This window comes from Lethenteron reissneri, chromosome 39 (genome assembly GCF_015708825.2).
Source record: "Lethenteron reissneri isolate LAM-NWPU_2019-01 chromosome 39, ASM1570882v1, whole genome shotgun sequence".
Taxonomy (NCBI): Eukaryota; Metazoa; Chordata; class Hyperoartia; order Petromyzontiformes; family Petromyzontidae; genus Lethenteron; species Lethenteron reissneri.
Window position 1 is genome coordinate 5,007,840 of NC_083817.1, and position 26,326 is coordinate 5,034,165.

General features: G+C 50.1%; 1 protein-coding gene across 3 annotated transcripts in view; it reads right to left on the bottom strand.

Annotated features, from left to right (window-relative positions):
* LOC133351841 (erbin-like) overlaps nucleotides 1-26,326 on the bottom strand; it is a 122,056-nt gene that overhangs the window by 79,578 nt on the left and 16,152 nt on the right. The gene's annotated exons all lie outside the window — the stretch shown is intronic.

Here is a 26,326-nt window from a genome sequence, read left to right on the forward strand (position 1 = left end):
CACGCGATGAATTATTCCCCAAAGGCCGCGTGTCGAAAGCGGCACGCGCTGCACGAGCCGAGCCACAAGCCGGGCCAGAAGACCATAACAGACGTGCGTGCATCGTTGGAGGCTTTCTCTCACGCAATGCCTAAGCAGCTGAATACGCAAAGCCACAGGAGACGATAGCGCAGATACATCAAAGTCAAAGATCCCGTGCATGGCCCCAAGCACTGTGTTGGGCAAAGTGCTCTCAGCGAGCATCTATTAATTGCACCTTCATTAGGTGCTCGCTAAGGGGCTGCGGGTGTGGCCAGCACCTTGCCCGGCCGCTTATGCATCGGCACCGGGCGAGGGGCTGTGGCCAGTTCCGATATCACCGGCCGTTGAAGTTCGCCCAAGCCGGGAATCCAACCCGTGTCACCGCGTCCGCAACGCAGCGCCTTTAACCACTAATCCACCGCTCGTCCCCCCCTCCAACACCACACGAATTCAGACGCATGTACGCACAAATGCCTGGCGTGTGTGCGTAGTTGGGGCGACGCGTGAGTCACGTGGAATCGACACGCCAGCCGATATGACCAAACGGACAGGCGGGAGGGAGCGAGGAGATTTCCGGTTGAACGGAACCAAAGGTTTCGCGGAATTTGGCGTTGGGGAGACGTCAACTTTGTATCGCTCAGTGTGGCACCGCGGGCAGGAAAAAAACAACTAAACAGGACAGCGGGCGGCCTTTTACTCGGAGGTTTTCCAATCCACTGCCGGATGACGGCCTGCCCATGCCGTGTGGGTCACGGGGGTCATCTGACCACGGCGCTGGTCGGCGTGCGTTGGGGAAGACGGCGGAGCACGCACGGACGTGGGAGCATAGACGTACAATACAACTTGGGGCTTTTGGTGCCCCCCCCCCACCCTACTGCTGACTACAAAGTAGTCCCCCCCGACCCTCTGTCTACTCGGCATGCAAGGGTTGCCGCTGCCCCCCCCCCGAGTAGTCCCCCCCGACCCTCTGTCTACTCAACATACAAGGGTTGCCGCTGCCCCCCCCCCCCCGACCCTCTGTCTACTCGGCATGCAAGGGTTGCCGCTGCCCCCCCCCCCCGAGTAGTCCCTCCCGACCCTCTGTCTACTCAACATACAAGGGTTGCCGCTGCCCCCCCCCCAGTAGTCCCCCCCGACCCTCTGTCTACTCGGCATACAAGGGTTGCCGCTGCCCCCCCCCCCGAGTAGTCCCTCCCGACCCTCTGTCTACTCGGCATCCAAGGGTTGCCGCTGCCCCCCCCCCTAGTAGTCCCTCCCGACCCTCTGTCTACTCAACATACAAGGGTTGCCGCTGCCCCCCCCCCCCCCGAGTAGTCCCTCCCGACCCTCTGTCTACTCAACATACAAGGGTTGCCGCTGCCCCCCCCCCGAGTAGTCCCTCCCGACCCTCTGTCTACTCGGCATACAAGGGTTGCCGCTGCCCCCCCCCCTAGTAGTCCCCCCCGACCCTCTGTCTACTCGGCATACAAGGGTTGCCGCTGCCCCCTCCCCTCCCCGCAGAATGTATTTGTTTCGTCTCGTATTTACCGGCCCGCTTTGCGTCGTCCCGTGTTTGCTCCGACTCGCTTGTACAGCCAAGTCCGGGAGAGTCGACGACAACAGGTTTAGTGGCATCAGGCTTGGGGAAGGCCTTCATTCAGCAGTGGACTGATCGTGGCGGTTCATGATGATGCATATATAATTGGCATGAATCGTAGAATGGATTCTCACGCGAATTAATCGGTGTGTGTGTACATCACAAGGGTTAAGAATCGAATTTCATTTGGAAGATATTTGCATCGTTACACCCCTTGCTGTATATACACACACACACACGTACTGTACTTACATTGCTGTTAAAATATTTATCAATCAAGTCCAGCCCCTTCGTTGGCAATGGACGCGCGTGTCGCGCCCACCGAATTCCTGCACGAATACAACAACCGAGATGAGAGTGGGAAAGGAAAAAGAAGAATGGTGAACTTTAATAAAAAAAAAAACTGCCTCCATGAAATTGGATATTCTTAACGGCCACACACAGTCACGCCGCCACGTAAATCGTCGACCAACTCAGCGTTGGGCCTCTGCCTGGGCCAGCATCGCCGTCGGTTTGAATCCAAGAAAGTTGTAATATATCTTCACTGCATCGTTTTCGAGTGGCGTAAGAAAACCAAAAATACACTCGTATGCCTAAAGGAGTTACGCAATTGCTTGCAATGCACCGTCGCACAGAATGGCGGGTCACACCTGTTTTGTCATTCACAAAAAATGTCGCCTCGATTCAACAACTCTTCGTCATTGTGATCGTGACTCAAGGTGGCGCACGGGACGATGACACCAGGGGATCAGTGCCGAGCCGCCATTGAGTTTGGATCTGGGTTTCGGATGCCGGTGATTAATTCCGGTTCTCAAGCATAGGATGTTAAATGGGTCTCAACCAGGCAACCAATTACATAACCAACGAAAACCCCATTGTTGAAAGTTTGATTTGTCAATTAAAAATTTTCCAGCTGAGAGTTTTCATTACGAAGAGATGTGCCCCCCGAGTGTGCGCACGAAGCAACTAAATAAAGTGATGTGAAAAGTGGTTCTACTCCGTCATCTTGCGGGGGCCGTTCCAACAACATCTGGTGCAATTCTTGCTGCTTAAGAGCTCCTGAATACCTTTTAGCCTCTTGCGGCACGAAGCCAATAGCACAATTGCGCCTTAATCGGTCGGAAATATTAACTAGACAGGAAAAAAAGGGTATCACGGTGCATCTATAACCCGGCAGATGATCGCTTGGGAATTTCATAAAAGCAACGGGGAAAGTTCGGGAGAATATTGAATGGCAGGGAACTCAATTTTAACATCCGCTGTCGGTGCACGGAAAAATAATTAGGAAATTGAGTTGGGTGTCGCTCACCAGTAGCAGCTACGGAGCAATCCGTGGCAGAGCAGTCGATAGAGATTACTGGATTGGGTTTCATCGCGGCGTAGAATTCCACACGGAGGACTCTGCGTCTCCTCTGTCTCTATACGAACCAATCATCAGCTCGTGGCGGAAGCGACGCTCGTGAAAAACAAAGTGGGTTTACGATAGCTCCACTGTCATATGCGCAGAACGCATCCATTATTTTACACCAAAACCAACGCAGTTTCCAAATGGCTAATCGGACGTGGCCCTTCTCTCCACTGGGCCCAACAGCGACTGGTTTCCACGCGATTCCAAAAGGTGGCGGCACTTCCAGGTGGCCTATTTATTGGCCGACCGTTGCAAATTTTACTTGGTCAAGGGTGTCACTGTATTGGCTCGAGTCCAGTTCATACAGCAATTTGCGGTGACTGGGTAAATCACAGAGTCAAGGGCCGCAAAACAGCACTGCTGGTTCGAATCGAGGTTTCAGCTGCTTGTGATCAAACTGGATTCTCAAAGTGTTGAGAGTTAATGGTCTCAGCCTGGTCCACCAGTGACACTTCATTTCGCTAAAATGCAGCTCGACGAAATATTGGGCTGGTGAGCCGGAACCAAACAGGGCAGAAGGATGAAGCGTCTAGGGGCGTGACTGGGAAGAGCTCCACACGGTGGCTGAAGACCGTGAAGAGTGGAGGAGGCATTGGGTTACCCAATCTATCAGTCGGGCTGCCACCTGATTACAAAGCCTGGTCATATTCACGGGATGGAGGGATATACCAGAGAGAATGACACGAGCGGTGTATTATTTACCCAATGGATAAAAACCAGGACTATTCCTGTCCTCCATTGGAACCTCATTTGCCAGATAGAAGGGTAAAAAAACAATTATCATATTTTTTACTGGCAAATGAGGTTCCAATGGTGTAAATGCTTACCCCGAGCTCTAATACTCTGATGGTGCATTGTCTTTGAGTTGTGCGCCTTTTGGCGTCATCTGGTCCAACCCATGTGAGACTAGGCTCTAACGAAAGCTCTCGGGTGTGGACCATTATGACTGCAGGTATTGTGGTCTATGTAAACATGACTCCTTGTAAAAAAGGTGTCAGTTTTGTTGCCAGATAGAAGGGTAAAAAACCAATTATCATATTCATGTCCTGTTAAGACCCGCAGATGTCCACAAGACAGCAGCTTCCTCGACAAGAGGACAATCCTGGGAAAACCAGGACAAGTGGCAACCCTATGCGTCAGGTGACCGCAGGGACGGACTAACTTCATATACCACAAGCCCCCAACAGGGAAGCAACGGTGGATATATGTCAACTGTTAATTGTCCATTAAGGCTTTATTATTATTATTCAAGTGCTGGGTCTGGCTATTTTGAATTTAAATCTGGGGGCAATTATTCCCACGAGTGGCGAATTACCAGAATTGCCCGGGCCTGCAAACGCCATGTAGCCAAAGTCAATTGACTCATTTAAAAAGCTATTTGATGGTTTCCGAGCGGTAGGAGGGGGATTAAACTGCGCGGAGGGGCAGCTCTCAATTGGTGACGTACTGTATACACTCCTCGGCATGTGTCGATCGAATCGGATAACCGGACAGAAATTTCTCCTTACGCTCACGAGCCGTGCGACAATCGTGTGCATGTGTATTGGTTTTGTCCCGACTGCATAAACGCTCGTCATTAATTGCCCGTAAAACATCTCAAAATGCAATGCAGCAGAGCCCTGCTCAAAAAGAGTCCTACGACAACAAATAAGTCAATTATTGCAACCAATGACTTAAGATCAGTCTTCTTTGTACCGTCTCGTTTGCATCGTGCCTCCCGTGTATTGCACCTCATCCGTATCACCTCCCTTGCCCAAATTCGCTTAAAAGGCAGTAAAAATCGCACAAATATCCACGGAAAGTCACCGTTACGATTAAAACCTAAGCCCCCCAGCGCAATTTGCTTTCCCTTGCACCGGCCATCTGTGCCCGTCAGCCCCTCTCTGCCCCTGTTCAAATACAGGCTCAAGCCCTTAACCTCTCCCTCCTCCGCCTCTGCTTACGACTCTCCTCTTCTCTATCTCCTCCCCCATTAAGTGGCACATCCGTGAGACGCAGCTGCAGTCGGACCCTCTTACCAATCCAGAGTGTCCTGTAAATCGCGTCGCATGAATCGGAAATTCATGGATCTCGTTCGCATGATTTGATGCATGCATTGTGAGAAGTACAAATGTATATTCAATCATTACATTATTCACAGCATAAAACATCCCCCTGTATTGCCACACAGTCTGCAAGCGCGAGTGCTGCTAACAAGTACCTAATTAAAGGTAACGAGGCAAAAGAAGTAGTGCTGCAGTCAACACCAAACATGGCCACCTGTTTCAGCAGCGCTGATATTTACACATTGCACCAGTTACTTATTCACGGCTAAGTTGACCTCGTCGAGGCCAAGGAACATTTCAGATATTGGTGGTGGATGTTTGCCATCGGCAGGAAATCGAACTAGGGCCGTCGGGTTCGTAGCGCAGCGCACTGACCACTGTACTACCGAGATAAAAAGACAAAAGATACACCGAAGGGAGTAGGTGGGACTTGACGACGCAGCACATTGAAGGTTATTCGCTTAAACATCTGAACCTTGCATCCACCGAAACGTTAACCCAGCCCCGAGGTTGGCGCGCGCCCAGCTTGCGTCATCGTGCATTAAGCCAATTATAGAGGTGGCAGAAAGTGGGATTAGGGGGGGCAGCAGCTGAACGGATTCTGGCAGCGCCGCAGGAATGCGCCCCGCCGATCCGCTTGCGGTCCGCGGGGATTTGTGCCGTGAGCCGCGCTCTCGACGCGGCCGCCTGTGCCTATCCGCCACGAGAGCGCACCGCCAAATTTCATCGGAGCTCTTAAAGCCAAGCTGGGGTTTGAGCCTGGTGTGTACCCGGGTGCGGGGCGGGGGGGGCACCGTGTGATGTCGGGGCTTGGGCTCTCGAGGTCTCCAGGGGATTCTTTAAGACCGTCCCCGTCCGTGCGGAGCTCCTGCGAGTGGTTTCCTCCCGCGAAAGTGAAACGCTCACCGAATGACGTGGCCAAACGTCCCAACGCAGCGGGAGCCCCTCACGAAAACGAGTCTTGAGATTGAGCGAGGCTTCCTGGGTGAAGAGCAGCGTGGGTTCTTGAATCCATCTGTACGGTGCTTGTAAAAGCCTTTGCGGGAGTGTTTATTTATTATTTTATTTATCTCTGGGTACTCGCAGATTTCCACCCACGCGAGCCAACTCATGGGATTTGGCAGACATACCAAAGGCAGCAGAACCCTCCTAAAAATTAGTCTTGAGACTCCGTGAGGTTCCAGTGGAGAAAGAGTATAGTTGTAATTGTTATTATTGTATTATATCTCCTCTCCATCCACCAGCGCGACTGAACATCCAGTGTTTGTGACGGGGGGAGGGGGGAGAACGGTGGAGTCCTGCTTAGCGAGCTGTGCGATGAACCCGCGACCAAAGTTCAATCCCCGCTCACGGCAGAAACCCGCGATGATTATCGGAACCAGTCCTGGGCTTTCCCTATGATGACACAGCCTCGAATGAGTTCCCGATCATCACCAGGAGGGAGACCAAGGCTGCCGGGCGTGGTGCTGGCCACCCACCCTCTGGTGTGCCATACCGGCCGTTATAGATGCTCGCTAACAGCACTAGCCCAACAGTCTGATGGCTAGACAGGGAATCTTTGCCTTCGGAGGGACGGGTAGGAGGAGTGGGGCAGCATGGCTGCCTATTCAGGGTGTAACGATTCACCCCAATTTACGATTCAATTATAAGGTCGCGGTTTCGATTGAAAAAAAAAAAACGATCCTTTTTTTGAACACTGTGGTCAGATCTCAGAAACTCCAGCAGAGTTGAGCGTGGATTAGTGATTAGATGGGTTCCCACCGTGCACAGCAAGCAGGCTGCCCATCTCCACCGTCGGTTACAGCAGCACAGGGGAAGAGTGCAGTACTTAAATGCTTCTACACGTCCATGGCTGCGCTTACCAGCTCGGTGAAGAATGGCAAAATAACACGCGCACACACAGGACGCGCGGCAATCATGATCCAACGGTGGACCGATTGACAAAAGGGGCCTTGCACGTACAACAAGCATTGAGGATTAATGACGCAGTTTAAAATGAAGTTGAATTCAATCGGATCTCAAATAAGCAGGCTTGGGTTTATTCGCGCATTTAAATAAAAAAAACAACCTCGCGTGGCCCTGGCGTTCAGACAGTCAAATCATGGCCTTTGTGCCGGCTCCATTTACCATAACGGCACAACCCAGCCAGTGAGAAGCTGAGAGAAACTGCACCTGGGGGGGGGGAAGGACAAAAGGTACCTGGGGGGGGGGTTGCATAATGCGCAGCGCGCTCTGCGTAAACACAACAACGATGGGAACCTGCAGCGGCTGCACTAACCCGTCCAAAACGCTACCTTGTCCCGTCACGGCCCGTGGTCCCATCCACTGCTGGATGAGAAGGCTTCACACACCCCTGCCGTGTCGCTCACGGGGGTGGGAGAGGAGGGGTTGTTTGACCGTGCTTCCCCACGCTGGTCAATCAATCGATCGATTTTCATTTCACGCGCCAATATCGCCCTCAACAAAGTAGTGCATGGGCGCACACTGCAGCAAAACGGGAACGGTACGGGGGGGGGGGGGGGGGCGCACAGAGCCACAGGAATGGGAAAACATGAAACCCGTCACGACCTCGACGCGCGAACACCGACTGGGCCAAGTAAATTGGTCAGTGCTGGGTTGGTGAGAGGGGAGGGCCCAAAACCGGTTCACACGTCACCGATGTGAGCCTTAGGGTACACAGTGCGCTAACCACTGTTATGCGCAAACTCCTCAGGCGCAGCTCCTCGTTGTCATATGCGTGTACCGTACACACCCACATAAGCCTTCATCATAACATACTGCTCAGACAAGTGCTGCTAGCGAGCACCTATTAAGGCTGGCAGAGCACAGGAGGGGGAGCGGTGGTGGAGCCAACACCACGCCTAGCCTTACCTTTGTATTTTCAGTGCTGAATGTGTTACATATCATAGCAGGCACATACTGTAGCTTGCGATTGTACTTTGATCAGTCTCGGGATAATCTGCACGAGCCGACTTGCCGCTGCAGGGTTTTTATTTGTTTTGCTTTGTTTGAAGATTCAAGTTCATTTTAATTTGAGTCTCATTTGCAAGCCGTGATCCCGGGTTACAAAATTGACAAGGGCAAGAACAAACGCAACGAAGTACGGCAATTACGTCAAGAGCAATGAGAACAATAACTGCTCGAGTTTGATTTGATGAATTTGTTTCAGTGAAGTGTATTCTACTCGTTCTGATTTACATTTCCTTCGCTGCTGCACTTGATTTTCATTTGGTTTGTTTTTTGTCACCCAGGTCACACTTGCAAATGAGACTCATCCTGGGCCTCTTGAGGTCTCACACCTGGGGAAACTGAAATCAACTTGAAACTTATGTTGAGGCTGAGCAGACACAGAGGGACAGGTTCAGATAATCACCGCCGATGTTAGCCGTGGGTGAGAATCGAACAGGTTGCTAAAAAAATGCGCTCCCCATACTTATTACTCGAACCAATACCGATACCCGCCATTCGCCACTGACAGTAACGTCACCATGTCTCCTTTGTCAGGTCAGGTGCACTTTAGGCCACGTGAAGTGTCGAAGGCTCGCTGACAGATCACGGGACAGACCCAAGTGCCATGGGTTGACCGACTGAGATGACTGGCAAATGCACCAGCCAACTTGCTGTATTTTAGCCGCCCGGCACTCCACTCGTTGTTGTGAGTGGTGCTCTTCTGCCCTCCGTTGTTGTTGGAAGGAGACTGCCTCCAACTGACCAATAGCGTCCTTACTCGTACACAGACATACAACAGCCAGCCATAGGCAATGACGCCAACAACAGACACCTCCACACGCTGTCACACGTTGCTGCCCGCCGCCGCTATCACACGTGACGCCGCTGGGACACCTAACGTGATAAAAAGCCGCGTGCAAGCGTTTATCTTCAGAGCTGCGAGCGTTTATCTTCAGGGCTCCGAGCGAGCGAGCTGAAAGCTGAGAGACAATGACCAGACAGGCAAGTCAGACTTGGCGCACAAGCCCACGGGACAGCTCCCGCATCTCTCATCAGGACATCAAGCGCACGCTGTGTGCGCGCACACGCACAGGGCACGGACGCGAGGTGCAGACGTACCGTACCGATGCCTCACGGATCAACACCGACTTGTTAATTCCATTACACTCCAGGGCGGTTTCTCTCCCTCCCGCTTCAAACGGCGACGCGGTCTCGCCTACTCAGTGGGAGGTCGCTCATTCACCTCCGCTGCCCCCCACGCTCTGGAATTCCCCCTTCACACCCCCCCCCCACCCCCCACAAGCATCCATGCTCTTGTCTCCTTCCCTTTGTTCCAGTCCAGGCTCAAGACCTTTCTGCCTGTGGACTTGACTCTCTTTTACCTCCCTATGAAATAAACATGTTGATGGATTCTGTAAGAATGTCTTGAGATACAAATACATTTAGATGCTGCATCGGTCCAAACCAGATTTTGTAACTGTATTGTAAACTCACATGTCATTTGTTGTGAATTCCACATTCTGATAACGGGATCAAATTCACCCACGGGAAAACCACTGTTTGCTTCCCACTACGGAAAATGCTGGCTCTGCAAGATTACTTCCCGAAACTCAATGCACTTACTGCATTACCCAGTTTATTTATTTACTACTATTATTATTCAAGGAAAAAAAATTGATGCCATTCGCGAGATCGATGCTCATGACATCAGTGTGTCTTGATACAATAAACATCTGAACAGACAAAACAGTTAAACAAAGTGTTTGTCAAATAAATAGTTAAACAATGCTAGCGAGCACACACAAACAAACTGCAGATTACAGGAAACAGATAAACTCTGCAGATATTTTGGGTATAAATAGGGCGTAACTGAATACAGTTTTTTAGTAACCCTGCTTACTTCACCCCTCAATAAGCATCACAAGGCCGTGTCATTAGGCACGGAAACTTCAAAAGCGCTGCGGCAAACGCCCGCAAAGCCCCACACTTTCAGGACAAGGGTTGGTGAATCACGTAGAGATTTTATAAACTCCCCAAACACACGAGGAGGTGGTCAAGTACGAAAAGTAGGTTTTGCAAACTCATCCTGATGCACCATCCCGCGTTACCTCCCCCCTCTGATGCGCAGGCTTTCTCCGGGATCTCCGGTTTCGTTACGCAAAATATTCCTTCAAATCAAACTGCCCGAATACGCAATGCAGGACCCTCCCAAAAAAGCAATACATTATAATTTCCCTGCATTGCAGACATACACACGAACAAACCTTATGAGCAGGTAAACGGCCTCTTGGGACAAAATGTATCTTTGCAAGCGAGACCTTGTGGACAATGAACTGCATTGAGCTCCAACTCCTGCAATAGACCATTCAACTCCTAGAGTGACAATTTTGCACGTTCCACCAATAAATGCGCACCATATCCGCCAAATGTAGCAGATGGCTAACGTGGGTGGTCCAAATTGTCCGAGGGGGCCAAAATTGACCACCACATTCTAAAGTTACGCTCTCGTCGACTGAATGGGAAATACATGCACCAGACGACAGGGAAACAAACACAAAAACCCTTCCGCATTTTCGGGGGCCGAACGAGACGGAGAAAATCCGGAGGACGTGCCAAGTCTCAACGAATGTGCCCCGGCGCAGGGCAGTGTGCAGGCATGGACGGCTTCCAATGAAATCGTGCTAATTGCTTCAAGAGGCACGCGACGGTGCGTTAAATCACTCAGGTGCCCGCCGCGACGCGTCCCGCCACTCGAATTCAACCCACGCTCCAACCGCGCGGTGAGAATTGATGAATCGATATCTCCCCGTCGTGGCAGATCACGCGCTCTCGGGAGTTTCCCCAAGAAGGTTGCGTCGTGGCGGCTAATGGCAAAGGTGCAGCCCTGCAACTGCTGCCTCATCCAACTGCTGGCGGAAGAATGGCCTCAGCGAAAGGAAGGTCTACAGGAGCCACTCTAGAGGGGAACTGTCTGGCCTTCTCTCGCACCCTTCCGAGACAAAAAGATTGCCCTCCACTCCGGAGAGTTCCAGCGCAGTGTTCTTCATTGCAAGGCACGCAGGCCACTGGCGGCGGCCCCTGATGTTCGGCCCCCAACAAAACGCAAATGTGAAAACAGTTCTTTGTACAGAATGCAGCGGCCCTTACACTGATGTCTTATCAGGAAAATAGGCCCCACCCCCTGTGAAAATTAGCGAAAAATACAGCTCTAGAGGCTAAATTTGTCCTACTCCTCCACGGTGGAAGAGCTGGAAATGCCCACACTTTACCCCACCACACAAACTGCCGATCGACTAACTTGCAGTGCACTCAATTATACTGCTGGATGGACAGAGGCTAGGTGGGGAGCCGGGGGGCGGGGTGGATTTAGGAAACCTGCACGACTGTTTCGACTGTTTACGTCGGGAGATTTAATTGAACCGGCGACCTCTGGATTGCAAGTCCGTTGTGCTGACCATTACAGCGCGGCAGCGTCATCCCACTCCCGCTGCGCTGGGTATTTCCCTGTAATTTGACAGGCGGTGCGCGATGGAAAACGTTTGACCGAGACATCGGTCTCAATTCACAGGACACCGCCCGCCGCTCACGAGCCAGTGAGCCGGCTGCTGAAAGCTTTAAATGAAACATCAATCAATGTCGGAAGGTCAACAAACATTTGGGCAAGTTCTAATTAAGCCGCCCGTCTGTCTGCTCTGCTCACTCACAGCACAGGCGTTGTGATTTTACAAGACCGGCCTTGTGTACTTATTTGCGTGCGCGGTAGTTCCTTAAGCCCTGGCACAGTTGGGTTGGAAGCTTGATTGCTTTGCTTCCGGGATAAATTATTTCCTGCTCATTGTGCATTGTTGAAAAAAAATGAGTCGGGAGCACAGTGGTAGATGCTCAGCTTCGTGCACCAAATCAATGGATCGAGGTTCCTTCACTGCGAGCGAGCGGTTGAGCTCATTCGATTCACTGCCGCCTTCGCAACAACGAAGCGGAAAGCGAAACGTCAAGAGCCAACGACAGATTTCGCTGTTAAGGAAATTCTCACTTTTTCTTTCACAAATTTGGCCGTCATGACAAGGGCCGGGCCCCCCGCCCCTACCCCCAAAAAGCCGTGAGAATTATTTTATTTCGATTTAAAGCTTTCGTGACTGCAGGGATTCATCTTCTTGGTTCTTTCGGTAAAGTCACGTAAAATATTATTATTTTATTATTTCCCTTCTACGTGACTTTACCGAAAGAACCAAGAAAATTATTTTATCATGTTTTATTTTTATTATTTTATTATTTCCCTTCTACGTGACTTTACCGAAAGAACCAAGAAAATTATTTTATCATGTTTTATTTGTATTTTTTTATTATTTTATTATTTCCCTTCTACGTGACTTTACCGAAAGAACCAAGAAGATGAATCCCTGCAGTCACGAAAGCTTTAAATCGAAATTTAAGTCCACCTTTGCCAACAGCCACTTCTTGACAACGATGACGAGACTGCCACTGGGTGAGCACGGTCCCGTGATTACTGGGGGAAAATTATTCAACCCTCCCTTCCCCTCGCCCCCCAATAGCTATTCGATGAATTACCCGCACGTCAGGGTCATGATTGCATGATCTTCAACACTGCGGTAAACCGATGTTTACGTTAGGCCATGGAACGGTGCTGCCGAATTTGTCCAAAACGCGCTCGTACGCGCAGCCATTTATTCGTTTGGCTCGGCTCGTGCTGGGGGGGGGGGTTCTTAGGACCCAAGATTTTGGCAGATCTTTACATGGCCTTACCCAAAAATACATCTCGTGAATTATTGTGCTGGCATACCCAGGGAAGCCTCACACTGAGCAACACAACTTTTTCAGGTGGGTCCTGGCCAAAGTTGTTGCTGTTAGCCAGAACAATTGCTATGAGTTTCCCCCAACCAAGTACATTTGCGAATTTGGCAACAATATTATAGCATTGTACTCTTTTTGAACCGATTGTGTCAGTGCCTGCCATAAGAACAAAAATTGTCGATTCTTGAATAAAAACGTGACCCGGCATTGTCAAAATCTCATTGATTCGTGAGCGGCAGCCTGAGAATAATGCAATAAGCCATCGATGAGAATCGATTATTACACTTGAGGTATGTGGATTTAAATCGGGGCAGGCGAGGGGAGAGCCCAATTGTTACAAGCCTAGCACGAGCCACACACCTTTGGCCCTGTTTCAGTAGTCGAATTTAAAATTAGTCTTTTCCGGCACTCAAAGACAATGGTCCCCCGGTATAACCTTAACGGACTGTTGGGGCAAGCGCTGACAGCGGGAAGCAGCTACGAAGGCCGGCACAGCGGCTCATGACACGAGAGGGTGGGATGTGGCCTGCACCACGCCCGGCCGCCTTTGTCTCCCCTTCGTGGCCGAGTCGACCCTAGGGGATGGCCTGGGTACCGCATCAGGTTAATCGTCGCACACGCACAAACAACAACCTTGCCCCCCACCCTCTCGGGGTTGCGCCTCGTGCGATGCAAAGTACAGTGGGAGCGCGTCACGGCTCGGGGAAACAGGAAGCAATTGCAAGTTCACCCGAGACCGATCTCCAGGGCTCCGCGAGGAAAGGTGCCAAATAGGGCCGAACGCAAGAGCGCGAGGCCCTATTTGGCAACAGCGCCAACGGGGGGGGGGGGGGGGGGGGTGGGGGGGGAGTCCGAGGCAACTTCCACAGTTCGGTTTCTGTTGCGACAAGATGTGGTGGTCTCCCCTCCGCTGTCAAAAATCGATTCGTGATCTCGGGAAACGTGCATTGAATACATTTCAGGCAGAGAATTTCACGGCCAACATCATTCATAATCGGTTTCCTTTGGGTTAGATTTTGCATTGAGTCGTGCATGGAAGAATGAATGGTGTTACAAGTTTGTGTTTGTTGCATAGTAATGATTCCATGTGATTAACGTGATCCCCCCACAGCATCGAGAGGCTATTACATTCAGTAAAAAGTATTTTTCAGTTTTCTACTCAATTTAATTGCAACCTATAATGGTGATTGCCCCAATAAATCGTTATGTTGTGAATTGTTACACTCTCCGCATGCGGTCATTATCATCACCATCAACCATTCTCTATCCACCGACAGATAAAGGCCTCCCACCCAACCCATGAACATCCCTCACGGCCTGGAGACGCGACAATCCATCGACTCCCGAACAGAATCAGAGCCCTCACCTGGTTTATAAATAAAGTTAATTGATCGTTTGAATATTTAATGACGACATGATAAGGATTTGATTGTGCGTGTTAAGCAACGATCTCTTTTCTGTAAACAAGCACACACAAATATACGGCACAAATGTGTCCGTTGATGAAGATTACCGGTGCATCAGCTATTGACATAAAACGTGAACTAAACATGACAACAGAGACTCAGTATTTAATAGACTCAGTACACTATGGGAACCTCATTTGCCAGTAAAAATATGATAATTGGTTTTTTACCCTTCTATCTGGCAACAAAGGTGTCAGTTTTGTTGCCAGATAGAAGGGTAAAAAACCAATTATCATATTTTTACTGGCAAATGAGGTTCCCATGGTGTAGATGCTTGCCCCGAGCTCTCATACTCTGATGGTGCATTGTCTTTGAGTTGTGCGCCTTTTGGCGTCATCTGGTCCAACCCATGTGAGACTAGGCTCTAAGGAAAGCTGTCTCGGGTGTGGACCAATCAACTTCAAGGACAGTGCACATTATCAGAGTTATGTTCTTTTGTTTGTATTATGACTGCAGGTATTGCGGTCTATGCAAACATTACTCCTTGTAAAAAGGTGCCAGTTTTGTTGCCAGATAGAAGGGTAAAAAAACAATTATCAGACTCAGTACAGTGTTAAAGAAAAAACACCTATTCGGGTTCAGTGAAAGTTTAACCACGGGAACCCATTAAACCCTTTTTTCTTTAAACTTTAACCACTGTTGGGATGATTAACTTTATTTAGGATTACATAAGCACCCAGAGAGAGAGAGGATGCTGCCTGCGTAAACGACGAAACAAACGTTTCCATGCCCAGGGAGTGGTGAATGTATTAGACCCCCCCCCACAGGCCCGATATACGGCCAACAATTTAATATCATATCACCCACGGCCACACGAGGACTGCCGCTTTGAAATCGGCCCACAAGCGATATTTATCTGTCGCCGCAGAGGCGAGGAATAACATTTTCCACCTGGCAACAGCGCCGTCAGTGCCAGAAGTGACCGAGCCGTGGACCGTGTGCGTGTTCGTGCGTGGTTGGCCCTCCCCCCACAACCCCCCCAAAGGTATTTTAGAATTCAATTCGGCCAGGTGGCTCAGAGGTAGGGTGCGCGAGGTTCGTGATCGGAAGGTTGCGAGTTCAAATGCAGGTTGGGGGCCGACTCGGCCGATCAATGTATGCACCATACCCTATGTACGGACAGGGTTGGTGATTGTTAGGGCTACCGAATTTTGTTGCAGCTGCATTTAAAATACATTTAGAACCATCATCCTTCTGGGGTCGATAAAATTGGTACCACTTTGTTGGGAAATCAACAGAGGTTGTGTCCTATCAATAGACTCACCGCCACCCCCGCCCACCCACCACCATAGGAAAGTGGAATTTCCTCCACAGGATCAGGGCTGAAAAACGGAGATCATCAACCAGTCAATGCTCATTTCAGAAGATTGCGTTGATGGAACTTATTCAGCTCTCAGTAAGTGGTCTCTACCTGCTTTTTAGAGGCAACTCTCAGCGTAAAACAGCCACCCCTCCCCACCCCCTCCCCACCCCCCCAAACTACGATGCCGGATGTCGGAGTCATGCATGGGCAGGTCCAGCGGTGGGGTTATAAAGGTGCCATGTCAACCGATATTTGAACACCAGAGGCGTTAGGAATGACAGTGCAAGGTTCACCGTCAGGCACCCCGTGGGAGAAATGTAAACAGTAAACGCGCGCACACCCCATGTCAACGCCAAGGAACCCGTTTCGTGTCTGCGCGACACTATGCGTGTGCCATAGCAGGGTGGAGCAGTAGCGTAATAGTAGTTAGCCCCACTGCGTTACGCATCCCAGCCACCCGAGTTCGATTCTTGATCACGTCAAACATCAGTGGAAACTATATGAACTGGTCCTGGGCCTCTCTTGGGTCGACTTGGCCTTAAATGACTACCTGGTACAGTGTGTGTGTGTGTGTGAACAGCATCACTCAGGAGTGCCACTGGCCACTCGTGCGCTGTGCCGGCCTTCATAGTTGCTTGCGAATAGCACGTAACCCAACAGCCAGTTCAAGGCTATACACGGGGGGCTCTGTGCTGTGCAGTGGATCGCACGCTGCACTATGAACCCGGCGAGGCGAGTTCGATTCATATCTCGTAACAATAATATCTCCGCACCTGGGAGAGCCTCACAGAGTCTCAAGACTTTTTCGGGCAGATGCTGCAACATCGGGATGTTTAGCTAATTTTATTAAGTGTTTGTCCTCAAGTGGGAGGAAACCAGAGGTCCCGGAGGAGGAAAAAAACCTCACCACGCAAACGAGATGTCGGTGGTGCCAAAGCACGACCATCAGGCCCACCTCGCAGCCCCGCCGGCATTCACCAGTGAACTCCCTTTAAAAGAATGAATTTGGGCTCAAACCTGCTCAGCGTCGCCAAATTCGGTCGTAGGATGCTCGCTGACAGCACCTGCACCCCCCCTCCCAACATTCTACAGGGAGAGGTTTTTGTGATTTTAATCTGAAAGGGGGTGGGGGGGGGGACTACACAATAGAGGAGAACAGACGGAGTACAGCCACAAAGCCAGACACGCAGGCAGGTGAAATGAAGTGGTCATTGTGCGGCGGTGCATGTGTATTTACCAGAAGCGGGCTCTAGTCAAACTTGTTCCTCTGCTTTCAACGCAACACAATGGGGACTCAAGGTTAACGACCAACAACAAAAAAATAACCCTGCAAATTATTTGCTCAAGCCACTGCTGACAGAAGGGGCTTCTCTCCTCCTTCCAGGGTTGTAACCAGGGCTTCATTTCAGCCTCGCCTGGGTCTGGGCGGGGCGACACGGTCTGGAATTTAAATGAAATCTTACACTAATCAAATCCTTTTTAGTGCCAGAAAACTCTGCAACGCTTGCGATTTGTACATCTTGCAGCCATTATCGATGAAACATACGCGATGCCAAGAATGCATCGAACCATTAAATTAATCTGGATGATAATTCTTCTTGGTTCTTTCGGTAAAGTCACGTAGAAGGGAAGTAATAAAATTATAAAAATAAAACATAATAAAATAAAATGATATAATAATTTATTTTATTATGTTTTATTTTTATTATTTTATTACTTCCCTTCTACGTGACTTTACCGAAAGAACCAAGAAGATGAATCCCTGCAGTCACGAAAGCTTTAAATCGAAAAATTGGATGATAATTATTATATATTTCGCTTGTTTACCCAGGAAAGCCTCAACCGGTACTCATGACCTTTTACAGGAAGGTCCTGGCCAAATTATTGTTTGCAGTAGGGGGCGATGATTGATATGTACTGTATATTCCAACCCAGTCATTTGCAGGTGACTTTTTCAAATGTTTAATGAAATTCGGACCGTAAAGTCGGCAACAACAATAGGCCACGAAGAATGGAGACAACCGATTAAATCTCTAGATTTCTCCATCAGGCCACTACAACGATTAACCCCGCCACTTGCCGGCTGCTTTCTGGGATCAACCGACGTAGTGCACTTACAGAGATGTGTTTTTTGTTTCAGCGAAAGGGAAGAGAGGACCTGAAAGGGGCTACGAAAAGTGTGTTTCTGCTGTCCACGGTGCTGTGTGGATTTGGGACACGTGTCGGAGTGACTTACCGGGCATGCACGCAAGGTCATCCAAGTTCACGCCGCCCACCGCCCGACGGCTCAGCCTCAAACCAGCCGTGACTGCTTGTAAACAGAACAGACTCGGGGGGGCTCTGCCGGTAAAGCGTAGATGACCGACTGCGCACACACCGTCTATGGCGAATGTGTTTATACTTTTGTTGCTGCGTCTTGGCCATTCGTGGCCCGTCGCTCCGTGTTAGGTTTTTGTAAAAAGTAGTTGCTTTCCTCGAGACGTATGGAGTCCAGTATTATTCATTATAAAACCTGTTATATTACGATGCCACTTATCTATCCAGGATAGCCTCACAAAGTCTCATGACTATTTTTCATGAGGTTCCTGCCAAGTTTTTGCCGTCGGGGTTGACGTTGCTCTGTGTAATCCCAATCGGGTAATTTTCAGGTGCTTTTTCAGCATTGCGATGTTTAGGGCCAATAACAGTTACATTTTTGTTTTAGCGAGTGGGAATAAAATCGGAGGAAACCCATGCAGACCAGGGGGAGAAGAACCTAAAAACTCCGCAGAGAAATTTGCACCCGAGTTGGGAATCGAACCCAGGCCCTTTTTACCACTGTGCCACCGGTTAAGGGAGACACTGCCTGACTTGTGATTTGATGACGATGCCCGTTTGCTTTCTTTTCAGAACGCGGGTGAGTAATGATGGTGTAGGCTGTCCGGATGACTCAGTGGGAATGCCAAGGGCCCCGAGTGGTTCTTACTCCGTGTGGAAACTGTATGACCCTGCAGTATCCAGTCATGCCTTGACCTGACCACTCGCTGGGACATTCCAGGGAGACGCAGAAAAATCAAAGTTGGTGCTGTTAGCAAGCACCTATTAAGGAAGTCATCAAGTTCAAGTTTATTTTAAGTGGGTGAGAACTCAAGAGGCAAGGATAGTCTTATATACCAAGAGTGACACCTGGGGCATTATTCTGCCAGTAGGGGGCGATGATTGCTATGTATAATCCCAATTAAATCATTAGGTATGACTTGAACTTCTTACGCACCGTACGTAGCCAAACGTGCTAATCCAAGGCTTGTATGGCACATGAGGGGATGGGTGGCCAGAACCAAGCTTGACTGCCTTTGTCTCCCTCCTAGCCATGTTTACACACCGTACCACGTACTCATTTGAGGACGAGTCGACCTAGGGGAGGCCCAAGACTGGTTCAGATTATCATCACCAGTGTTGGCCATGAGCGGAACTCGGGTTGCCGGGTTCCTAGCGCAGCAAGCTAACAACTACACGACCACTCCTCAAAGACAAATATCCCCTGTTCAGCCTTAACAGCAAGTCCTGTTAGCTCGCACCTATGAAGTCCGGAGTGGCACACGAAGGGGTGATTGGCCAGCTTACCACACCCTTTATCTCCCGATCGGCAACGTTAACGCACGCACACGGCAACCTGCAAAACCTCAGGCAACAGGAGGGAAGGCGAAATTGAAAGTGCCGTGCCGAACGACAGCCGCATTTTCTAACAGGTGACACCGGTCTGCCGCTTCCCGTGCCACCGGCGCACGACGGCGACACCGCAGATCCCGTCGACTCCGCCGCACTGTACGCAGACTTCCTCGCCGCAATCGATTGCGGCAGAGAAGATTTTTTTTTTTACTCAACCGGTTCGCGGCCGAGTTTTCTGGGCCCAAACCGTGATACGCTGTTCGCCAAAGATAGGTCTGGAACAGACATAAGTTGCAGAGAGACAAAAAAAAACATATAGCCAACACCGTCGCAATCGTAAAGTTGAGTTCAAGGCAGCCCCGGTTGAGTTCACGGGTTTCAACAATTGCTCGTGACTCAGGGGAAAGCTGTGCGGTGCAAGGGTCACAAGTGGAGCCAAGGGGGAAACAGAATGTTTTACAGTGACATTCCTCAAGTTCGAGGGGCTTAACGCCCTACATGCCGGTTAACCTTTTCATAAAATCCTATGACAAAAAGGACAGTTTTTTTTTGGTTCAACATCAGTAAATTTCACACGTAGGCTTTCGCGACTAATATCATCCATAAGAGTTTTTTTGGGTTAGATCGCGTAAATATATAAATGTGTCGTTAAAACCCGCCACCACCCGACACAGCCAGCTAGTAAGGTTTGTCACTTCAACAGGACGTGGCAATTCGTCACTAGTCCAGCACTAACCGGTGTGTTGGAGAGCCAAGCTGGCTGTGTCGGGTGGTGGCGGGTTTTAACGACACATTTATATATTTACGCGATCTAACCCAAAAAAACCTCTATTATGGAACATCAGTAAAGTAGGTTTTTTTGGTGAATAAATTGGAGTAATGAGAAAATGGTGGCAATTTCATCTGATTATTCGTACATATTTACGGACAACAGCAAGTGGCAGTAACATCATCGAATTATCCCCATCTCTTTGGAATTAAATTGGAAGACAGGCAGGCGGAGGAGGAGTACGTGGATTTTGAGATCATACGCAGCTCAAGCAAATCGTATTGACCGTGAGCGTACGCGGACTTGGGCAGGACACGTCGCTACGAGGCCTGATTCGTGGCCGGCGGTCGAGACCAAGGGGACGCGCCCTGAGAGGACGTCCGCCATCCAGCAGTGGATTGACCACCCCTGACGATGAACCGCGTGGATAGCTAGAAGCGCGGATAAAGACATCCACGACCAGCGCTCGCAAACATAACGATGGGTAAGAGAGACGCCACGGAACTGATGCCGCAGCGGGGCTAAAGCTCGACTTCACGGAACCAGTCGCGCTGCATTTTTAAATGGCATAACGAGCGCGATGGTTCGCCGACAAGGAAACAGGTTTTTTTCCCCCGAATACGTTCGGAAGAAATGCCTTCCGATCGAAGTGGTCTACGGAGAGGATTTAAAACAAGGACCTTATGCTGTGAGGACAGCATTTTGGTGCTCAAATGAGCTTGGTGCAGAGCTCATCTCAATTGGCAAAGTGGCAGGAGGTTCCAGAATTCTTTGCTGCACTTTCCATCTACCGCCCACCTCGCACCCCAAGCCTACGGGACCATCTGGCATTCCCAGGGCAGTCTCCTGCACGTTTGAGTAACAACCAGGTTTTTTTTAGACGATCGCTATAATAAATTAAACATCGCATCACGTTGACGGAAAACGGGCTGGGGAAAAAAACGGAGAAAGGAAATAACATTTAATCCATTGGCCCCGGCCTATGATTGTGTTTCAGACCGGCATTTCCCAGTGGCATTTCATTCAGAAAATTTACTTTGCATCGGTTCGCGCTTCTATGAGACTCTTTAAAAGCAAGCATTGAGCGGCCCGTGCTGGTCTATTTCGCGCGAGACGTTGTGAAACAGGCAACGTAACAATTCACCTCTCCCCAGGAGGATCCAACTCATTGATTTATGGGTCACAATTCGATTCGTAACCTCGTAAATTATTTGCGTCTCGTTCGTTTTGTCAAATTTGTCATGTCCGTCTCACATAACGGTCGTGGGTGCACCCGTGGCAGCGTTAGTTTCACCCACTGAACCTGGGAACAACCCCGGGTTCGACTCTTGTCCACGGCTAACATCAGTGGCGAGTGAAAATCTGTACCGGTGCTGGGCCACCTTCCTTCACGAGCCCCACTCACATCGTGGGGCCCCGCCTACTCCTCCATAAACCCCGCCCACTACTTGGGTAGCCCTGCCCACGCGATGTGGGTGGGGTAAGCGCACCCCACCCACCATTTCAGGTAGCCCCATCGTTTGCCCAGTATCAGGATTCAAACGTAAAGCCAGAAGAGTTTTAAACCTGGGCAAATTCCTGCTTAGACTTTCTGAAAGGGGAAAATGTGCCAGCCAAAGCCGGACGTTTGGGTTGCTTCACCGCTCCCCTTTCACCAACCAGCACTTGCCAGCGCGGTGAAGCAGTGCAGGATACAGAGCCGTAAATTGATAATTTTGTCCGTACACTTTTTGGAAAACTGCCACCGGAGAGTTATGGACCCTCTCTGCTCTAATTGCCGTCTCGTATTTGAAACGCGTGGATCGCTTTGCACGAGCCCAATCATTAATTCATCACCAAGTAAACTCGCGAAATGCCCCGTGCACGCGGCCAGATACGACGTACGGAATGAGAAACAAGGATGCGGACGGGCCAGGATGGCCCGCAAGCCGACAAGCGCGCAAAGAAACAGAGCCGACGTATTGGCCATCAAACAACCAAAAAAGCTGAGCCTCGACAGGTCAAGCCATCTCCCTCTTCCCACGCGCGTGGGGAGGGGGGGGTGGCTTGTCGCATTTTGCGAGACCCTGAGAGATGCGTGCCAGTGTGGAGGGGGAAGGCTTCGTCCAGCAGTGTTTATAGACCACAGCCGATGGTGACGACGCTCAATGGGAAGGCTGCCGACGTTGTGTCATGAGTAGAGGTCTCCAGCGACAACCTCACAACTCACCACAGCTGCCGACCCCTCCCTACCACTGCCGCCCACCCTCCTCCAAACACTCTTCCACGACACTCATTACCCAGGAGTCACCTGATCCGCACGTGTGGGATTAATCTTTAACGTCTCCGAGTCAAGCTCACCAGCTGCTCACTCATCTCGTCCAAGGAGCCCGCAGCAACACACGTAAAAAGTACAGCCCTCGAGTCAATACTCTGCTGGATGAAGGTATTTCCCCCCCAACCCCATGCCATGTGGAAGAGAAAAAATTCTGGGTGGTGATTTCGGGTTAACCGGTAACTTCTCTTTGATCCATGTATCACACCCTCCTGCATGGCTTTTGGAAACATCAATGGCAACCAACTCTAAACGACAGACCAAAAAGTAAACTATACTCTTTGGTTTTTTCGGTAAAGTCACGTAGGTAAAAAATTAGAACAAAATAACTCACGTTTCGGAAGCAGCACAAGCCTCCGTCATCAGGTGTAACTGTTCCAGTAAAATTGCTACAGCAATTGCTACAGCAATTGTAACAGCAATTTTACTGGAGCAGTTACACCTGATGGCGGAGGCTTGTGCTGCTTCCGAAACGTCGCGAGTTATTTTATTTAAAATTTTTACCTACGTGACTTTACCGAAAAAACCAAAGAGTATGAATCCTTGCAGTCACGAAAACTTCAAATCTACAAAAAGTAAACTGCTCTCGTCTCCACTCCTTCACCGGAGGAGGAATAGCACAACTACATAAACTAACTCAGGTAGTCCCCTCTCATCGTGGCCAGCAGACCTTGCGCATCGGCATTTAGCTGCTGAACTTATTGCTGCCATCCTATGCAAGAATGGAACTTCTCTTAAGGGAAAAGCAAGCTTGGAATCGCATACCGAGAGGCAAGAAGAACAGAAAATGGCTCGGAGAGCAAACTCGAGATGGAGATGTCTCACACCGGACCCGTTAAGAAAATCAAGTGGGCTTGGGCAGGATGCGATCACTCGGATGAACTGGCAGCCCAACGGAGGTAAAAACACGGCCAGGATTGGGTGTCACCGCCGCAGAGATGGAGCGACGAAGAAAGGTCACGTGCAGGCGCTCAATGGGATTGACGCATCGCGAGTCCGTGACGGATGGGCGACAGCTTGGATAATGAGCATTCATCCAGCAGCGACTGCTGACGACAACGATGATGGTTACCGTACTTCTCAAATTTCATTCCTAGCTGGGGGGTTGTTTTTTTTTTTACGTCAACTGGTTGTTTGGCACCAAATAAAAATCGGTTATTGTCACGCACCAGCTTTGTTTGGTACGCAGGGAGTGGTGATGGTGTTGTGGACTCGGCTCGCCCAATCGGAACGGGGACTCCAACACGCACGGAGCAATTAAAGGCCGTTGCGCGAGTCACACGAGCGGGCTTACAGTCCCGCAAGTTAACATTTATCTGACTTAGTGTGTTAAGCGTTCGGGCAGCGCGGGGGGGGGTAAGAACGCAACATGGTTCGCAATCGGAATGGTACACTTTCAAATCCTGGTAAGGGAGGGGGGGGTCACATAATTCCTTCAGGGTCACGAAAATGTATTTACTGTACTGCCGCTTTGCTGTTTTTTTTACTATTTAAACTATACACTTTTTATTTTACCAGGTAAGGCCCAATGAGCTATAATAGCTCTTTTTCAGAAGTGACCTGGCTATCACAAATGATAGCGCAACGAAGTGGCATATCGGATGGAAATGTATAGCAGCCAAATACTCGATACACATGTTGATTGGAAATGTGGAGATAAAAACTGGAGGACCCGAAGAAAAATCCACGCGATCACGGGGATCACATGCAAACTCCAAATATATAGGTGTCAGGGTTGGAATCGAACCCACGACCTCTTGTATACAAGGCGAGGTTAGTTAACATCTCGCCACCGTGGCGAGATATTAACTACCTTTCCTGAATTAAATAGTGGTTGTCCAATAGATAAAGACTTCCCCCTGCTAGAGGAATGTGGAATTTGCACAACTGTCTCAGGGCCGTAAATGGGATCAGAGTTTCCGCCCCGCGTCCAAGTGCACATAAAGCCAATCGGTGAGATGTTCTCTTGACGAGACCCAAAACCACAATTAACAAAATGTGCGAACAAAACGAGGCCGTGTTTACGCCACTGCGTGGGTGTTCCCGCCGTCCTGCCGTGTGGCCGTCGGATGCCGCTGTTCGGCAACGGAGTCTGACGCTTCGCTGCACGGGCCGGTGGTGGGGTCTTCCTTCAGTTCCTCAAGAAGCCCCCGGCTGAAGAAAACTTCCCAGCAGTCACGTGAAACGAAACGTCGGGCATCGTGCCGAACAACACCCGAGAACACGACGGATATCGATGACTGCTGCTACTGCGAAGGATGGTGCAATGTTGCGGTATTTTTTTTTTACCCCTCTGAGCAATGTAGGAAACATTCAACGCGTTATCCAAAATTCCGCAGCCGACCCAGCATTGGGCCGATACGTGATTTTCGGCCGCACTGAAGATGCCCCCCCCCCACCACTTCCCTGCCCGGCTATGCCATGTGATAAGTCACATGGCTGCCATCACCAGCTAAACCCCTTCCCGCCCCCTCCTACCGGCCCGACCTACATTTCACCACAGACGAGCGCTGGGGAGAAGTCGCATTACTCACCGCACGGTGCCTTGGTGCAGAAACTTTTGACACTCAAAACCCCCGGCAGCCGCTTTTGAAAGAGAGGGAAATATGAAATATTTATTAAGTGCTCCCACTGTGGGCATTTGAGATACCCTCAGCATGACGGGCAATTTTCTTGGACCCGCCATGAAAGCCGCCTCATATTTATAAACACCGACAGCGACACACATCCGAACGTGTGTTCTTCCATAGGGGGGGCTCTCTATGCCGTAAACTGTGGACCCATATCCTATATACACAACTACCCTACAAGACCATTCAACCAAGTGGAGGAGCTACACACAGCCCCCACAAACTCCATAAATTGGCTCAATGAACAGGACGTAAATATCTCAAGTGCTTTTTGACTCTTTACACGAAGCCAATGATTTGTCACGGATCACGTTTGCATTGAACACAGTGTGGATGAGACACACACTCGGACTGGTAGACCTCAGCATGGGGGCAGGAACTAACAAGTCAAGTTCAAGGGAAAAAGTGTCAATAGCAGAGTGATTAGCGAGGCGACTGACCGACGATTCGAAGCAGAGTTGGAACCTGGGTCACGACTGGCATGGGACAGCACCTGGAAATACCAGGTACAGTATTTGAAAGTTTTGGGCAGAAAGGTGGTCCAGAGACGGCAAGACAGCAAAGGATTATTGAATCTCACCACGTGGAGAAGTTGTTATAAAATCGATGAGTTGATGTGTCGTTACACACCCCGACAGCGGACGAGACTGGCAGCAGGCATTCCAGACACAAAGGGCGATTGGGAAATCTCATGATGATTTCAGCTTCGATTCCCATTTGGCAATTTTCTCCTAACCACCACTCTCTCAACCCCCACCGTACCCGCCTGCCTCCATATCCCAGTTATGAACAGCTGCCAGAAATTAAATGTTTTCCCGTGCGCGACCGAGAATGGAATGCGACGGGGGTTCATAACGTACTCGGCACGATGAATGTACCTGGTGTACGTGCGAGTGAGCGAGCGCACCCGCGGATCGGTTAATGAATGCGAGGCGTTAATCAACGCCTGCCCCCAGTGGCTTTGTGTCGCTCCCGTTAAAGAACACGCCACAAGCGTGAAAACACAAAAGCTAATGGAATCAATTATGGATGCGCGACAAAAGTTCGCAACCACAATGTCCCACTCGGGCATGGCGAAGCCAGACCGGAGGGAGGTGATACAGACACGCGGGCAAATTAGCGGCGAGAGGGGGGATTATACCGCGCTGAATTTTTGTTACGACGCTACATTCATGACCAATAGAAGGGCTTAACACACTGCTGCCATCTCCGAGACGATTCAATTGTGGTTGCCCGCATCAATCCATTGCTTGATGGAGGCCTCTATCCGAGGTCAACGGGTCTCTTTCCGTTCAGCTCCCGCACAGTGCAGGCCAGCTCCGCGAGTTGAGCTCTTGCCGCGTTCTAAAAAAAGTTCATCAACTGTGTGAAGATTGAATGATTAC